We start from the raw sequence: 17,801 nt of genomic DNA, 5'->3' as shown, positions 1-17,801 counted from the left end.
TTTTCCTTACTGTATTACTGCTGAGGCAAAACATATAAGACGAGCCCTGCATCGGGCTCTGTGTCAAGCCCACGGATATCAGAAATCGGACTGAGCTAACCACTAATTCACATCCCTAGGTTTACTAACAGAAAAATAGGCACCCAGGAAGATTAGGTACCCGGACCAGATTTATGCAGTTAATTAACAGCAGCATCCGAGCTTGATTTCAGACAAGGTAGCCATGGTGTTCTTTGAAAGGCCGTAAAGAAAAGCCCAAAGGAGAGAGTCAATTACTTCCAATTACTTGGAGAAAAGATGAGTTAGAACATAGAAGGCTGGACCTAAGAGGGCGGGCACCAGATCCAGGGAAGATCATTCTCCACCTCCTTGTCTAGACTTTGAGGAGTCCAGACAACAGACAGGGATGAAAATAGCATTTGCAAAGCCAAGGAAACCAGGGTCTAAGAAGGGCAGGCGTCACAGGCATGATGTCCTTCCCCCAGGGTTTCTGCGTGGACAGAGCAGCCCTCTTAGACAGGGTTTTGATATTATAGGACAGTTTATTTTCTTGTTTCTGTGCCTGAGCATTTAGTGAAGGGCTTATTGATTTTCATTATTATTAATTCCAGCCTGGCCTCGGCCGTACAGTGGGGAGTTAATAGAAAGGTCTTTTTTGGTCTGGGCCAGAGTGTTTGAAAAAGATTACTGCCCTCTGAAGTCAGCAGGATGGTGACAGCGGGAACCAGAGAGGGATGCAAAGCAAAGGAGAATCTGCAAAATGAGGTCAGCACCTCAGAATCAGCTGTTTCTTCCTCCAAGGTACCCTCTTTCAGGCGTCAACATGGGAGGGATTGGTTTTTACTTTATTATTAATATTATTATTATTGTTGTTGTTATTATTATTATTTTTTGCTTACAATCCACTTAGGACCTAGATGAAAGGATCACCGGGTCTCTAGACTTACCATCCACCCTCACAGCTCTCTCCGTGCGGCCCCATGGCACATAATGGAACATCGATGGAACGTAGATGCCTACACTTTTAATCTGTCTTGTCTCAGACTTAGCTGTGCGTGGGTCTGTCCATCCTACCAGATTTGACTCTTTCTCAAGGCGAGGGAAGTATCTACTTAGTTTTTTTTCTGTTTATTTATTTTTGAGAGAGAGGGAGACCGAACATAAGCAGGGGAAGGGCCGAGAGAGAGGGAGACACAGAATCTGAAGCAGGCTCCAGGCTCCGAGCTGTCAGCACAGAGACTGACGCGGAGCTGGAACTCACAAACTGTGAGATCATGACCTGAGCCGAAGTCAGACGCCCAATCTATGAGCCACCCGGGCGCCTCAGTATCTATTTATTTTATGTCACCTTCCTCTTCACCTCCCCCCCCACCCCCTCCCAGTGGCTAAAATAATGACTTGAAGTTTGCTGACGATGAAGAAATAAGTATTCTGTTCGGAAGAAACAGAGATATGTTTAAGCCTGTGGTCTCTGAAGTCAAACGACCTAGATTTGAAATGCGACCCCATTGAGTGCCCACCTTGTGACTTCCACCAGGATACTTGGCTTTTCTGTGCCCCTGCTTCGTAATCTGTAGAAGGTGAGGTTCATTGTATCTCCTTGTTGGGTTAGTGTATTAAGAGAATTATTTCATGAAAAATACTCAGAACATCGCATTGGCTGGCATTTACCCAAAGCCCTCCTGAAGGTCCATCCTTCGGGTCCTGTGGTCCTAACTCGGTGCATGACGCTCTGTGTCCCACCAGCGAATGACACGTGGCAGAGTGGCACTAGAAGCTCCAGCCTGGCTCTGTCGACACACTGCAGCCTTGACCCTGTAATCATGTCCAGCACGACCTTCCCTGTGTCTCGGCCGTCCTTTCCCTGACATGCAGGGATGTGTCGCAAGGCCCGGGGGGTTTTGCCTCTGTTTCCTTGCTGCAACTGTGCCATGGGTGTCCCAAGGCTGGGATTCTAGAAGCATCTAGAAGAATTCTAGAAGCATCACTTCTATACAGGTAACCACCTCCCTTTCCATCTCCCACTTTGCTTTTACTCCAAAAAGGGTTAGGATTGGGACTGCATCTCTGGGTCTCCTTGAGGACCACACTGAGAATTCCAGATTTGATTTTCTGATATGTTGTGGGGGAGGTGGTCTCGTGCCTCAGGGTTTGTAATTCCGTACAGAGGATCCCCTATGCTGTTCTGAGGGGTCGTTGATTGGAAGGGGGGTTTGCTTTGGGGGAATTGGTGACATGTGGAGTACCTGGGGACATTGTGTTCCTTCTATGTCAGTGGTTCTCAAAATGCGGTCCAGGACCAGCAGCCTCAGAAGCCCCCGAGAATTCTTCAGAAGTACAAATTCTCAGATCCCAGCCAAGACCTTTTGAATAAGAATCTCCGGGAGTACCTGGATGGCTCAGTCGGTTAAGCGTCCAACTTCGACTCAGGTCACGATCTAACGGTTGGTGAGTTCGAGCCCCACATCGGGCTCTCTGCTGTCGGCACAGAGCCTGGAGCCTGCTTCGGATCTCCTGACCTCCTCTCTCTGCCCCTCCCCTGCTCACTCTCTCTGTCTTTGCCTCTGTTTCTCTCTCTCTCTCAAAAATAAACAAACATTAAAAAAAAAACAAGGAAAAGAAACTCTGGGGGTGGAACCGGCAATGTGTATCTTCACAAAACCTCCGGGAGACACTGGCAGGTGCAAAATCAATAACACCCGCTCTGGGCCTTCAAACCACCCCTTTGGTGGATGAAACTGCAGATGACCGGGAAAATCCCTGCTAGGTGTCTATTCCCTACCTACATCAGGCAAAAGACTTCATTCACAGCGATGTTTCTCAAACTTCTGTGATGACAGGATCACGTGACAGAACTTGTTAAAAATCATTCTCAGGTTCCCGCCCCCGCCCCATCCCCCTCAATCAGAACTTCTGAAGGATGAGCCTGGAAAGTTAATTGTCTTTTCAAGTTTCTTTATGGAGAGCGAGAGTGCGCGTGTGCGTGAGCAGATTAGGGACAGAGAGAGAGGGAGAGAGAGAGAATCCCAAGCAGGATCTACGCTGTCAGTGCAGAGCCTGATGCGGGGCTAACTTTTTACCTGGAGTTGCAGCTGAATCTTTTAAAATTAAAAAAATATATATGTTTATTTGTTTTTGAGAGAGAGAGAGAGAGAGAGACAGAGTGTGAGGGGAGGAGGAACCAAGAGAGAGGGGGACACAGAATCTGAAGCAGCCTCGAGACTCCGAGCTGTCAGAGCCCGACACGGGGCTTGAACTCACGAACCATGAGATCATGACCCGAGCTGAAGTCGGATGCTTAACTGACGGAGCCATCCGGACACCCTGCAGCTGAGTCTTATCAGCGAAGCTTCGGAAAGTCTTCTGGAAGGTGGGAGAGTGGCTCTGTGCTGGGGTGGCTTCTTTCTATGTAGCACGTCAGACACGGGCATTGAGGACTTGAGAGCTGCAGAAGGACACATTATTATCAAATTACTCGTTACCTTTGGCCCCGTGAAGGGGACAAGCCACAGCTGTGTGAGTCTACACAGGAGCTGCAGAGAATGGATCCCCTGGTGTCCTCATCTGTCCTTGTAACTGCGTCGAGATGCATGTGGCTCTGAGTTGTCAGCACAGAGCCTGACACAGGGCTCGAACTCACAAAGCGTGAGATCATGACCTGAGCGGAAGTTGATGCTTACCTGACTGAGCCACCCAGGCACTTTGTGATTTCCTATTGTCCTAAAGACAGAGTCCAAAATCCTACATGTGGTCTGGCGATATTGGGCTCAAACAGAGACTTCCTTACAAGCAACGAAGACTGACTCGTACTAACATCGGTGAGGGATTATTGAAGGGTTTTCAAGGGATCACTGAACAACGACAGGCGGGAGGACAAGACGGGGCGATGGGTAATCACCAGGAAGAGCTGACCTTCGAGGACTGCAGCAGAGATCAAAAACAGGCATGGGCTGGCCTGCTCAGACCACCATGGCAATGACAATGATCTGTGCTCCCATACGATTGCATTGCTCTCTCAAGATCCAAACCTTAGCATTAAATGTCAACTTGCTAAGCCCAATCCACCTGCCGGCCTCCTGTTGACCCAAGCCAGGACTAGAAAAGCTGTGGTTGCTTTTCCTTTTCTAGTGAAGGGCCAGAGCTACTCCCCAGGACTCTAGCACATAGAGGTTTTCCAAATGGGAGCCTGCAGATAGCAGGCAGGGGTGGTCGGTTATCAGAGAAGCTATGATTGATAATGTGTCCACTATGCCAATGGTCCAGCTTTTGACAATGCAAATATATGGAGAAAAAGTTAAGTTACACAACACTCAAAGACTTTCTTGAAATTAATGGCAGCAAATGGCCTTCTCTTCTCTCCTCTTCTCTTGCCTTTTGTCTTGCCTTGCCTTCTCTTCTCTTCTCTTCTCTTCTCTTCTCTTCTCTTCTCTTCTCTCCTCCCTTCCCTTCCCATTTTTCTTTCTCTCTCACCCTTTTCCTTACACTGGAAGCGATGTTCTATTGCTCAGCTATTAGGGAAGTTCTAGACCTTTGGAGGAAGAGATGGAAAAGTAATATTCCAAATCATAAACAAGGAAATTAGAAGTTTTGTTCATGGAAGTTGCTGAATTAAAACTGCCAAAAGTTTATCTTGTCTTGGGGTCAACTTGGGATCCTCCTCTTCACCCACAGCACACCAGTGTTCATTTAAAGTAGAACATTCTGGGCAGCCTGGGTGGCCCAGCTGGTTAAGCATCTGACTCTTGATTTCGGCTCAGGTCATGATCGCAAGGTCGCGAGATTGAGCCCCGTGTGTGGAGCATATTTAAGATTCTCTCTCCTTCTCCCTCTGCCCCTTTCCCACTTGTGCTCTTTCTCTAAAAAAAATAAAAATAAAAAATAAAAATAAGATAGGTCCTTCCTCAGAATTTGAAGGTACTCATAACATATAATTTAGAAATTACCTGATGGCTATTCCTCTGTGAGAAAACAATCCGAAATAATTGGGGGGAAGGTTTCTACAGAAAAATGTTCATTCAGCTTTATTTATAACAGCCTTCAAATTGGAAGCAAGCTAAATGGGATGAATATCTATATGGTATGCTTTCTGGTACGCTATGTTTACAAAGCATTTAAAATGTGTTTGTTAAAAAGCAAGTGAAAAATCAGTGCATAAAATATAATCACAATTATACGGAAGAGATTAAAAAAAAAAAAAAACAAAAACCCTGCCAAGTAAGAAGACATAGGAGTTAGACACACAACATTATGATAGAAATTACCTTTAGATGATAGGGTTATTGGTAATCAATTTAAAACACATTTTTGTCACCTTTTGTCTTTCTTTAATTCCCAAACATTATACTTGGAGCATGTGTATATCAACTTACACCCAAATAAAACAAACTTTTGTTAACAACAGTAATAAATGTGCTTGCATTTTGCATGTGGGATCTTTAGAGATAGATCCCGTCTTGCTGAGGTCACCAATGGCATCAGAACATATAACCGAATCCAATAGGCATGTTCTGTCTTCATTTGACTAAGCCCTCCAGCAATAACTCAAGTGGTTAATCAGTCTTTCTTGACCCTCTGCCTACTATTTTCTGAAATACTATTTTCTCCAGGGAATGTGATTGCTTTCCCTTGCCATTCTTGACTCCTTTGCCTCTTCCTCAGTTTCCCTCCATTGTTCTTTCTCCTCTACTGAAAGTCTAAATATTAGATTCCCTCCCATGAATGCCTTCTTTTGTTACTGAAGCAATCCTATCCACCCCCTCTCTGTTATGGCACCTTGTTGGCTTATGGGTCCAGCCCTCCTTCTTTTGTGACTGCCATTCCTTTTACTTAACATCTCCATTAAAATATCCCGCAGATATTTAAAACCTGTTTCCAAAATGGAATTCCTTATCTTTCACATTATGTCAGAGAGACAGAATGAAGACTCATGTGTCAATCGATACCCTCGACATTAGTGAAATGTGATCTTCCTATGTTTTTAATTTAAAAATAAGTGAAATAGAAGTTTTAATATTTTCTTACTGAATTTTAATGGCTCATCTTGGCTCTCCACTAAAGTATAGATAATCCCTCTCACAAAAAGTGTTTGCATTTCCCCAAATTATCAATGATTTTCTTCTTTGGCCTAGTAGGATTACGATTCTTTCAAAATTAGAAAATGAGACAAATTCCAGGCCTCATACCGACTTGGGCAATAAAATCAGGTCTTAGGTGGGACACAGCTCACTCACTTCCACATCATGGGGAGAAAAATACAGGAACTTTTGACTTTAACCAGTGACGACATCAAGGTATTTGGGGGGTAAAAAAATAATTGATCCTAATAAGGAATATATATCGCTATTTCTTTATTGGAGTGACTTCAGTGAGAAAATCCCTCTATTATTTAAGAGCAAAATCATCCAACATGATATCATGATTTTGGAAGTCTGTGACCTACCTATTCAAGTTCTAGCAGTATGTCTAGAGATGTAATTATCTTCATGGGTTTATTAATTTCATGTTCCTTTTTCTTCCAAATGATGAGGTTTTAGAGTGAGTGGTGGGAGTTCGGAGCTAATGGCCAAGACAGGGTTTTTAAAGACATCTTTGGTGCAAAAAAAAGGTGATTTTATTGAAGCACTGGGGACGGGACTCCTGGGCAGAAAAAGCTGCACCGGGGTTATCAAGAGCGACTGGTTAGATACTATGGAGTTGGGGGAGGTGAAAGCAAAAGAGAGGCCTCCAGAAGGACTTTCAATATGATAAAGTGGGCTCGGAAGACACCAGGGACCTTGCGATTGTCAAACTGAGGTTGCTTTCCCTCTAGTAAGGCATGACATTAGGATGGCAAGGGGTTCCTGGAGAAGTGATACACTCTGTATTTGCCTCAAGTCTTTGTCAAAGGGCTGCAGGTTATAAGGAAGTTTGATTTTACCTGCCATTTCCTTCTTGCCTCTGTTCCCTACAGAACAGGAGGGCAGGATATGCAGGCCCCAGGAAATGGAGTCTAGAAGTTTCTGAAGCTTAAGATATTGATAAGATTGCCCTTTTCTTGTAGTTTACTAAGATATCCTTAAACGGAAGGAGACTCTTATCCTGCACTAAGGTGATCTCTATCACTCAATCTTTTTTTTTCTTTTTTTTCTTTCCTTTCCTTTGTTCTTGGATATCCAGAAGAGCCTGAGGAATATCACACACATCCCACCTGGGAGGCTTGTACATGGCCCCCAGCCTGCCTTTTACTCCCTCATCACAAAAGTAAAGGAAGATTTAATTACATGATGAGTGTCGGTCTTTGGGGGGGTATGAAAAGGGATTTGAACCAAGATCAGTTAGAGGCTTGTTAGTTAAAATGTGATGCCAGCATCGGTGGCCTCAGTGTCACCTGATTCTCAGGCTCCACCCCTGACCCCCTGAGTCCGAATCTTCGTGTTTGACAAGATCCCCAGGTGATTCACGTGCACACTACACGTTCAGAAGCGTTGTTCCAGCACTCTAAATATGTGGGCTTCTTAAAATCTAGCTTTCTTTTGCCATCACTGATTTCAATTCTGGGTATAATATTCCTGGCTCTTCAGCTCTTCCTTAACAACAAGATTAGTCAATAAAGAAAAGTAAGCTTAGAAATTATCTATGGAACTTGGGAATAAGGGAACAACTCATTTACAATTGGGCAAAAGGTTTGAACATCCATTTCACTGAAGGAAATGTATGATGGTAAGTCAGCGCGTGAAAAGATGCACAACATCATTAGTCATAAGGAGACTGCAGATTAAAACCAGTAAAGAATGCCACTATGTACTCACCAGCATTGCTGTAGCAAACAACAACGACGATAATCAGACCTGACAGTACGAAGCGTTGGTAAGGTTGTAGACTAGTACTCGGCTCCATTGCAGATGGGGATGCAAAATGGCACAGTCACTTTGGAAAACAGTTGGGCAATTTCTTACAAAGCTGAACACACACTCATCCCGCGATGCAGCAACTCTACCCCCACGTATGTACCCAAGGACGTAAAAACCTAGGTCGCACAGAAACAAGCGTGGAGACGTTTATAGACGTTTCACTGGTTATCACCAACGTCTGGAAACGACCCAAATGTCCTTCAACTGATGACCGTATATGCACACACTGCTCTATCCATACAATAGAATGTCCCGGGGCCACAAAAAGAACAACTTTCCGGTACACTCAACGACAGGGTCGAATATAAAATACATTATTACAGTATGCAAATGGACAAAGCCAGATTTCCATTTATATGACATTGAGTAAAAGGTGAAGCTAGAGGGAGAAAGAATGGACAGTGGTCATCAGGGTTACAGGGTAGGCGGAGTATTGGGATACAAAGGGTTTGCATACAAAGCGGACGCTGTGCGTTAACGGAGCTGTTCTGTATCCTGATGGCGGTGGTGTCTATACTGGCCTATGTCAGGGCTCATGAAACTCTACGTGGAAGAGTATACTTTAACGTGTGCTCGTTAAAAATAGGTTTAAAGGCATGCATTGTTCACAGTGCATGCTCTTTGCTTTTCAGCCAGGCCGAGGGGACATCTCACAAGCCAAACAGGTTGAATGATGTCACGTGAGGGCCCCCGTCGCAGCAAGGCCCGGGGCCATTCGTCCCTCACCGCCCTCCACCACACCGCCGTGGGATGCAGGCTGCTTGCTTTGTTTGTTTTCATGCTCCCCCTTTGCCTAGCTGTGTTTTCCTCTTGTAAATAAGGCAAGACCTGGAACGCACCGGAGGACACGGGAGCACAGTGATTTGCATGCCCTAATTAAACCGCCGTATCACGAGCTTTCTTTCTTTGGCGACACTGGAATGGAAACAAAGGTGTGCCTCTGATGCAGAGTCTGGAGTGTCATCCCTGGGAACTGGCGTGAATAAAATAGGCCAGGAAGGTCTGCGTGCCTTCCAACCTTAATGCGGCTCTGTGCTGCACGACTTAAAGGCAGGGGACCTGCCGTCACAGTCCTTAGTGGACTGGCCTTTATCTCAGGTGAGTGGGGCCTTTCTGGTTGGGTCTCTTGCTGACAGGTGTGCAGGGAGAGATGAGAGCCTGGCCCACGGGCGAATGATTGCTGTTCATCCATGGAATTCATTTTCCTATTTGAAATGCTGCATAATCTGGGGGCGGATAGAGCGCTGAATTGGAAACCCAGGATACGCAGACTTTGTGAGGACCCTGCTGCTGATACTTAGGTGAGCACCCTAACACCTTAATGCCTGAAATAACTCAATGATTGGTAATTCGTAATAAAAATGCAGACAATTTACACATGGTTTAAGTTTATAAAGCGCCTTCACACGGTTTAAGCCTTTTAATCTTCAGGTTCAGAGGGGGAAAGAATGGCTGAGTGACATTCGTATTTGGTTTTAGAGGACTGGGGGTGTCGCAGCTCCACGTTTGCTCTGTCAAGATCTTTTAGTTAATGAAGCAGATTTGATTCCAGACTTAATTCATGCCCGAATCACAGAACTTGATATCTGGCCTTTTCTCCTCTTTTCTTTCTTTCTTTTTTTTTTTTTTTCTCATTAAAAAAATACATTATAGATGAGTTAAGTGAGGTTCAGAGAGGGAAGAGAGTGGATAAAGTTCATTCAGCCTGTAAATTGCATCCTTAGAAAATTAGGCCAGGGGCACCTGGATGGCTCAGTCGGTTAAGCATCTGACTTCGGCTCAGGTCACGATCTCATGGCTTGTGGGTTTGAGCCCCACGTCGGGCTCTGTGCTGACCGCTCAGAGCCTGGAGCCTGCTCTGTGTCCCCCTCTCTCTTTGCCCCTCCCCCCATCAAAAATGAATAACCATTAAACATTTTTTTAATAAAAAAAAAAGAAAATTAAGCCATAGACTTGGGTGAAATACCACTCTGTGGGACCCAATACAGAATACTGTGTCAATGGTGTTCATAACATCTGTATAAAAGGCTGAATTACTTTGTATCTCTACTGACAGTTCAGAAAGGATGGATAGAGGAAATTCACTAGGTGCTTTGAATTCTTTAAAGTCAATGGAGTGATTACAAATGGTGGTCCCTGAAACATAACAAGAAAATAAAAATGAAAAGAGACACAATTTCAGTTGGGGTGGTGGGTTAAAATCTAAGTTAGACATATTGAACTAGAAATAAATGATCTTATTAATCCTAAAGCTAAATTAGAGGTATAATTGCAAACTTTGCCACCCAGACTAGAAATCGTTTATTTCCCTTCTGTCCCCAGAGTGGTCCAGCAGTGGTGGCTTCCTGTGCCCGGGAACTCACGTGGAAAGAACTAGCAAGGACACTGAGAAGCTACCTCTCATTCTGCAGTCCTAGGTAGTTCTTCTTCTCCTTCTTCCTCGTCGTCTTCGTCTTCTTTTTTTTTTTCCTAAATGTTTATTTCTTTTTGAGAGAGCACAAGAAGTGGAGGGGCAGAGAGAAGGGGACAGAGGATCTGAAGTGGGCTACGCACTGATAGGCTGCCAGCAGCGAGCCTGATGCGGGCCCCGAACTCCTAAACCGAGAGATCATGACCTGAGCTGAAGTTGATTGCTCAACCGACTGAGCCACCCAGGTGCCCCAGTCCTAGGTAGTTCGTGAGCTAAAGAGAACCAAGACTCCTCGGAGACCAACAGGGAGAGGAAAATTTTCCCTTACCTTTTTTGGTTCTTTTTTTGGCTGGTGTAATAATTAAATTGATGAGACAGATTAACAGGATTAAGAACAAATTTAATTCATACTTACCGGAGGTCATAGAAATAGAAGACTCAAGGAAGTGACCAAAGCAGGCAGTTTTTATATCTTTTAGACAAAGAAACAATAAATTTGTAGAACTGATAAGACAAAGGCACTTGGGCTTGGGTACTAATTAGTACTCATTAGTGAAGAGACTAAGCTGAGTTTATTTACACAGCATCTGGGTCCTGAATTCCCTGTTTGCAGTGATAAGGATGTCTCTCTACCTCCTGGTGCAGGGAAGGTACCTTTTACATGGCAGATTTATTTCTTGCTTTTATGAGGACAGAGTGGAGAGCGATAGTGTCCTTCTTGCACTGGTTATTTCTCAAGTGACTTTGATTCAAAATAGTCAATATGCCACTCTGAGATATTTTGGGGCAGCCTGCCCTGAGCCCCATCGAGATCAGTTTCCTGCTCTTATAAGAACACCAGTCATTTGGATTAGGGTCCACCTTAATGACCTCACTTTAACTTCATTGTCTCTTTAAAGATCCTATCTCCAAACACAGTTATGTGGTGAGGTAGTTGGGGGTTAGAACTTGCATTTATGAATTTGGAGAAGGATCCAATTCAGCCTCTAACATATCCCGTATGTCAGATGTAATGGAGGAAGAGTGCAGACACATCAGATTGGAGGAAAGGACACATCTGGAGACATTCTTATTGACACAAGAAGTCAATCACGATTCTGGAAGGAACCCAGGCAAAGAAACAGCCGCTTGGGTTGGAGTCACTTTGGAAGTCTGAACTGTATCCCTGATCAATCATCAATTCAGGGATAACTCAGTGGTCTCAGCAGGTCTGGTGTAATCTTTTTGTGTGGTAAGCAACTGTTAGCTTGGAAAGATGCATTAAATATATATTAAAGTACATAACTAAGGGAGGAGTTAGCCAAATCTATAGAATCACTAATTTCCTCAAAGGAAGAATATAAATATGAACACATTTTACAGTGGTTGTGATAATTTTTGTGAATATCATGCCTATTTTATGGTATTTGAAGCACTTAAGGGAGCATGACACATTAGGCTTAGACTTATATTGAGACAGGAATTTGACTAAGGTTTGTAATTAACTTTTAAATGTGTAAGAGCAGGGGCGCCTGGGTGGCTCGGTCGGTTGTGTCAGACTTCGGCTCAGGTCATGATCTCGCGGTTCGTGGGTTCAAGCCCCGCGTCGGGCTCTGTGCTGACAGCTCAGAACCTGGAGCCTGCTTCAGATTCTTTGTCTCCCTCTCTCTCAGCCCTTCCCCTGCTCATGCTCTGTCTGTCTGTCTTTCTGTCTCTCTCTCTCTCTCTCTCAGAAATAAATGTTAAAAAAAATTTTTTTAATAAAAAATTAAAAAAATAAGTGTGTAAGAGGATTAGTACAGTTTACATTTTGACCTATTAGTTGGGTAAGTTTAAGTGTTTAGAGAAATTTCACTTAATATATTTATAAGTGTAATTACCTTTGAACATTAAAGAAAATGCAAGTAATATATTTGATTTTCCACATACACTGAAACCCCTTCAGAAGTAAACCTACCACCAGGGGCATCAGCCTCAAAGACAAAGAAGAGGAATAGACGGGCGCAAAGGGCAAGATTAAACCTCCCCAAGGTACATCGAGAAGGTGGTCCTCTTGCAAAAGGATAGTCTCTTTTTGTAATCTGATGTTGACTTGATTTTCTCCTTTTGTTTAGAAAAACAGACAATTTGCTTTTGTGCTCAACTCAAATTTGGGAACCTTCTAGTTGGATATCAACTCAACTACTTATTTTTATCTGCTGTGGGGTCACACGTATTCATAGTACACTAAAATATGCAAAAAAAATTTACTTTGCTATTTCTATTTCTTATTTAGTCTTTCTAGTCCACTGGGTCGCGGAGGAGAGTCTAAATTTAGTCCAATCTGGAAAACAAAGTCCTATCCAATAGTTGAAGTGATCTTTTTGGAAGAACACATTTCCTTAGTGTCGTGTTTTCAGTGTGAAACAGTCTTTCCGATTATTGTCCCCAGACCCCTGTTTTTCACCAAGATGGTGTCAGGGCACAGGAGGAGATCCAAGCACTGGATGGATCTGAGGACTGCCCGGGGGTCAGCAATGCGAACCTCACGATTGGAGTTCCAAACCCTGGCTTTTCCACTGCGGGACAAGCATCCTGTCACACTGCAGACTCTTTCAGGGAATGACCCCCAGCATCTGCGGCACCATCCGGACTCTCGGCGATGTTCCATCCCTTTCTCGTGTCAATGGGGAACTTCTGGACACTGTCACTGGCTCCTTGGGGCCAACTGTCTAGGCTTCTCCCTCCACCCCTGCCCGTGCGGAGTGTGGCCACGTGGAGCGTTTCTCCTGGTGGCTGGAGAACCATGCCATCGGCTTCCCCCAAATCTTTCTGGATGTGTTTCAGGCCCCCGCTTTTGCCCTGGCCAAACCCCAAGCTGAGGACAAACGAGGACCACACCGGCTTAGTTTCTCAGTCTACTTCTGCCAGTGACCAGTTCCCCAAACTTTGCTGGGGTCAGGAGAGGCACATTTCAACCTTCACTGTATCACGTCCTGACTTCTTTTTACCTCAGTCGCATGGAAAGCAGATCCCTCTTGGCTCTCACTCTCCACCAGACCTACAGGAACTCAGAACATTATGTTTCTTTGTAACACAGCCCCACACTAGAGAGTTGGCATTAGAACTCAAGTCAGTTGATGGTTTCTGTTCAAGGCAGGATTCTGGGGTGATACACCTCACAGTTCATTCTTGGAGGTAGAAACCTACAAGGGGGCGTTACTGGGGGCTAAGCGATAATTCATTATCGCTCTTACACTCCTCCCCATGGTCCTCTACAGGGTGAAGAGACCCCCGTTCTACTGTCTTCCTCTGGCTCCTTCATGCCCCCACATCCTTACTTTCTTACCCCAAAGGACACTTGGCTGATGCATTTGCATTTGTTATTCCTGCCCTGTAGGGTGCCCTTCCTTCCCCTTCAGTCTTGTGCCTCCTCACCCTTCTGATCTCTCCTCCTCCCAGAAAACCTCCATCTAGACCACCATCTAGAATTATCTTAGATTTCTTCCGTTATCCTTCCGTCCCCTCCATTTCCCCTCATCTGTAATGTAAATGCCACCATGGCAGGAAACTTCCCATTTGGTTCATTTTTGCACCTCTGGTGCTTATCACATAGTAGGTGCTCAAATATTTGCTGACAAAAATGAAACTTATCCCACGTATCTGTACTCTCATCCGTAAATGGTAGGTCAACGATAACGATAATTTTGTCATGGTTGCCACGAAGGCACCCCCTCTGTGGACTGGTACCACTCTCAGCCGTGGACTTATATTATTTCCAATTTTTGAACATCCTGTTACATTTCACAAACAGAGACACCAGGGCTCAGAGGAGTTAATTTTTGCCTGAGGTCACTCCGATTAAATGTTAATAAGTGGTATAGAGCTGAGAATAGACCCAGATATGTCAAGCCTTAAAGTTTTCTATTATATTACACTGCCTTTCAAATAACAAAAATAGTGCTTTCGTTTTACAAGGTGCTTTGAGGTACTCTGGGACACGTAAGGTGAATTGAAAATAACTCTTGATTTGGTGTCAGAATACAAAGATTTAACCCAGGGTTGCTCAATCTTGGCACTGTTAACATTTTAGTCCACAGAACCCTCTCCGGTAGGGGCTGTTCTGTGCATTGTACGATGTTCAGCGGCATCCCTACCTCCTGCCCACTGGATGCCAATTGTGTAATTCCCCCGTGGTGACTGCCCCCAATCGCCCCACATTGCCAAAGGTCCCCTGGAGGCAAAATTAGCCCTGATTGCGAGCCAGCACTTTATGCCCGGTGCCTACCATTTACGCGATCTTGATGAGCTCTTTGTACTTGTCCGAGGTCAGGGACCCACGCTGTGGCGCAGGAGCTGCAAATCTGCCCCCCATACGGTAAACCTTAGCAGTAGCTCTGAGAAATTAAAAGGAATGACATGTATCGGGGGCTCGTAAGGGATCACGTAAGGCTTGTATCGCAAGGTATCATACTAAAGTATGATAACAAGTAGTGTCTTGTTCAGTCCGGTACCCTAGGGAGTACTAGGATTAGCTCCATTTTACATGTTCAGAAAGTGAGGCTCAGAGGTATAAGGCAACACGCTTACGTTTATAGATTCAGCAGGTGTAAGAGAGGAGAGTCAAACCCAGGTGAATTCCAAAATGGGTGATTTGGAAAAAAAAAAAAAAAAAAAAAGTAAGACATGTGGGTCAACTCTACTCGCTGGGTCATGTGGAAAGGTGGACGGGTCATTCCATTTTGTTTGTTTGGTCAATATTATCATCTTGCAGTATACCAACCAACAAGATTTGTTTATTTTCTGCTCCACTGGGCAGTCAGGGCAGAAAAGAAACTAGGAATATTAATACATACCCTGAGCTGCAACGTTGAGTACACATTCCTTAATTTCCTCTGTGACTGCAAAAATGAACGTTCTGTCTTCACAGAAAGGAAACAACCCATAGACGTCACCAAACACCAATATAATCCCTTCTTTCAAAACGAAAAGATAACATTTGATTCCCACGACGGAGGAAGGCAGTGCCCAAGTCCGGAATCCATCAAATCAGGATAATTTCACGGAGCCTCCACACTTCAAGATTTCAGTTCTTAACGGCTTCTTATGGTTCTGGGTAATTTCACTGTTGTTATTGTTTTAAAGATAAATAAAATCGGTGCTCTCTGCAGGGATTGAACAGTGGAAAAATGGTATTGTTTTGGTGAGAGAGAGAGGGGAAGAGGGACAGCGACAGAGAGAGAGAGAGAGAGAGGGAAGGAGGCAGGGAGAGGGACAGAGAGAGAGAGAGAGAGAGGGAAGGAGGCAGGGAGAGGGACAGACAGAGGGAGGGAGGAAGAGGGAGAGGGAGAGAGATCACTGGGAAGGAAGGAAAGAACAGACAGTATGAAAACCACTCCAAGAAGTTACAAGTAAGGAAGCTATAAACAGTATCTTCTCTACAGGGTGAGGACGTGTGTTTACATGTATTGGGTTCGCCTAATGCTTGGGAATAATGTCCCTTCTCCATCCTGGAGCCGCTGACTCAGCACAGCCATCACCCTGGCCTCCCCCTCCTGGCCCAGCGCCTCTAGATGGCACAGAGTGACACGCCGGTGGCCGTGCCCTCAGGCAGCCTCTCCCGGCCCACTGTTCCCTCTCCGGAAGGAGCTAAAATAGACCCACGTCTGCCTTCTCAAAGGAACTTTGCACAGCTTGGGGACTTGCCCTCCTCTGTGGTTTTTGAAAGTTGCGGGGGAGGCTCGATTCCCTCACCTGGAAGCTGGTTGTCTTTCTGTGCCCCCAGCCAGGCAGCTTGGAACAGCTCGGAAATTACGAACCCTTGTCACTTCATATTAGGAAGAAAGTGCTCCTCTCCGTGGCTTCAGTGACACCTCAGATTCAATTTAGTTAGTGGGGACAGGGGTAAACGTTGCTAGGCATTATCTAACTGCAAGAACATTCAGCAGCCAGAGGAGATGGTGGTGATGCGCTACGCCCAGAGAAGTTTCTGGAGGGGAAAAGGATGTTACTTATATCACTCCTTCTCTCCTGGAGGGAAAGATGCCTTTACCAGACTGTCGACGACCTCCCAGAGTCAGGGAACTCACATGGCACAGGCACGTGGTAGGGGGCGAGGGGGGGCAGGGGAGGGGCCAGAAACTTCAGCTTTCGGGGATTTTTAAATTATTCTCATTTTTCTTCTCCCCCCCCCCCCTTGGGCCAAATCATTGGGTCTTTCCGTTCACTGTGATTGGTCTTGCCAATTTCATGCCCTAGAGGAGAAGACAGAATGATGCCCAGGATGAGGGTTTCGTTCCTGCTCTATCACTAATCAGCTTAGTGATTTTAGGCCAAAGAGTCCCTTTCTCGGCCTGAATCTGTTCGTGAAGGTATTCACACAGAGCAATAGTCTCCAAACCTTCCCCCCTCCCCACCCCGCCCCCATGCGTGAGCTCTGTTTCTCCCGTGGAATGTTTCCTGGAACTCCGGTGTAGGGAGCAAGAGTAACCAAGCCAGTTGGCCTGGATGGCTGAGCAAAGGGCCGAGAAACGAGCCGGCTGGGATTCCTCCCCCAGGAGGCCTCCTCTCCCTCCGGGGCGGCCCCAGGCTCCTCCCCAGTTTCCTGGGGCTTCACCAAAAGGAGCCGGAAAAATCCTCAACCGTTTTATCTACCAGCGTCTCTAACATTTTCTAAGTTTACTCTGTTAATGAGATGAGATCATGCCGGGGAAAGCACTGAGCCAAAACCGCAAGCACGTTGTCTCGTTATTGAGATGATTCTGATTTTTCGGAGGGGGCTGCAAGCGTCCTTGTTTCTGGCCCACAAAGGCCCACGGGCTGCTGGCTTCGCCTGGGCATTGGTAAGAACGAAACCCAAGGTACAGCCTCGGGAAGGCGGCTTTGTTCTCTTCTGTAAACGTAAGAGCCTAAACCAGTGTTGAGCAACTCAGGGAAGAAAAAAAAGGAGAGAAAGAGAGAGATCTGAATGGCTTCTCTTAATAAAGCATTTCCTCTCGTCTGGAAGCAGAACGCAGAAGGAAGCTGGGGAGAACAGGAACCCCCAGGGCTGTGGTTAGTCACCAGCCGCCATCACTGCCATTGCCACTCGCTGCTGGATGGGGGAAGGGCGGGCTTGCTCCAACTCGCTCGCTCGTTCGTTCGGTTACCTGGAAAGGTGGCAGGGAGGCTGACCTCCTAGGAGAGCCGACCCCCCTGGGCTCTTGCAGTCACACGTGGGAATTGATCGACTGGTTGATTGATTCACTGATTCATTCATTCATCCCATCGGGACTACCGCTGACTACACCCAAGAGAAAAAACACTTGTATATCTTTTTTCCAGATTCACCAGTAGCAGATTCCCCGTGTGCCAGGTTTTTAGACCACCGGAGTGAGCAAGATTGCCCAAGTCCTTCCATCTCGGAAAATCTGTTAAGAGAGCAGTCAGATACCTGCTGCTGGGAAGCCTGCCTTAACCTCCCGGTCTGGAACAGGTGCCCTTCTGGTGCTTGTGGTCACCAGCGTCAGCCACGTCTGTCCACTGCGATCGAAATTCTCGGAGCG

General features: G+C 45.6%; 1 long non-coding RNA gene across 1 annotated transcript; it reads left to right on the top strand.

Annotated features, from left to right (window-relative positions):
- The first annotated feature begins 8,861 nt into the window (after positions 1-8,861).
- LOC109269802 (uncharacterized) lies at positions 8,862-15,424 on the top strand. The gene is made up of 3 exons (XR_002081277.2): positions 8,862-9,190; positions 10,212-10,306; positions 15,188-15,424. It is a non-coding gene; the product is annotated as an uncharacterized LOC109269802 (long non-coding RNA).
- Positions 15,425-17,801: the final 2,377 nt, after the last annotated feature.

This window comes from Panthera pardus, unplaced genomic scaffold, assembly GCF_024362965.1.
Source record: "Panthera pardus isolate Hobbes unplaced genomic scaffold, ASM2436296v1 HiC_scaffold_13, whole genome shotgun sequence".
Classification (NCBI taxonomy): Eukaryota; Metazoa; Chordata; class Mammalia; order Carnivora; family Felidae; genus Panthera; species Panthera pardus.
The sequence above is the reverse complement of the archived record's forward strand: the minus strand, read 5'-3'. Positions and strand labels throughout refer to the sequence as shown.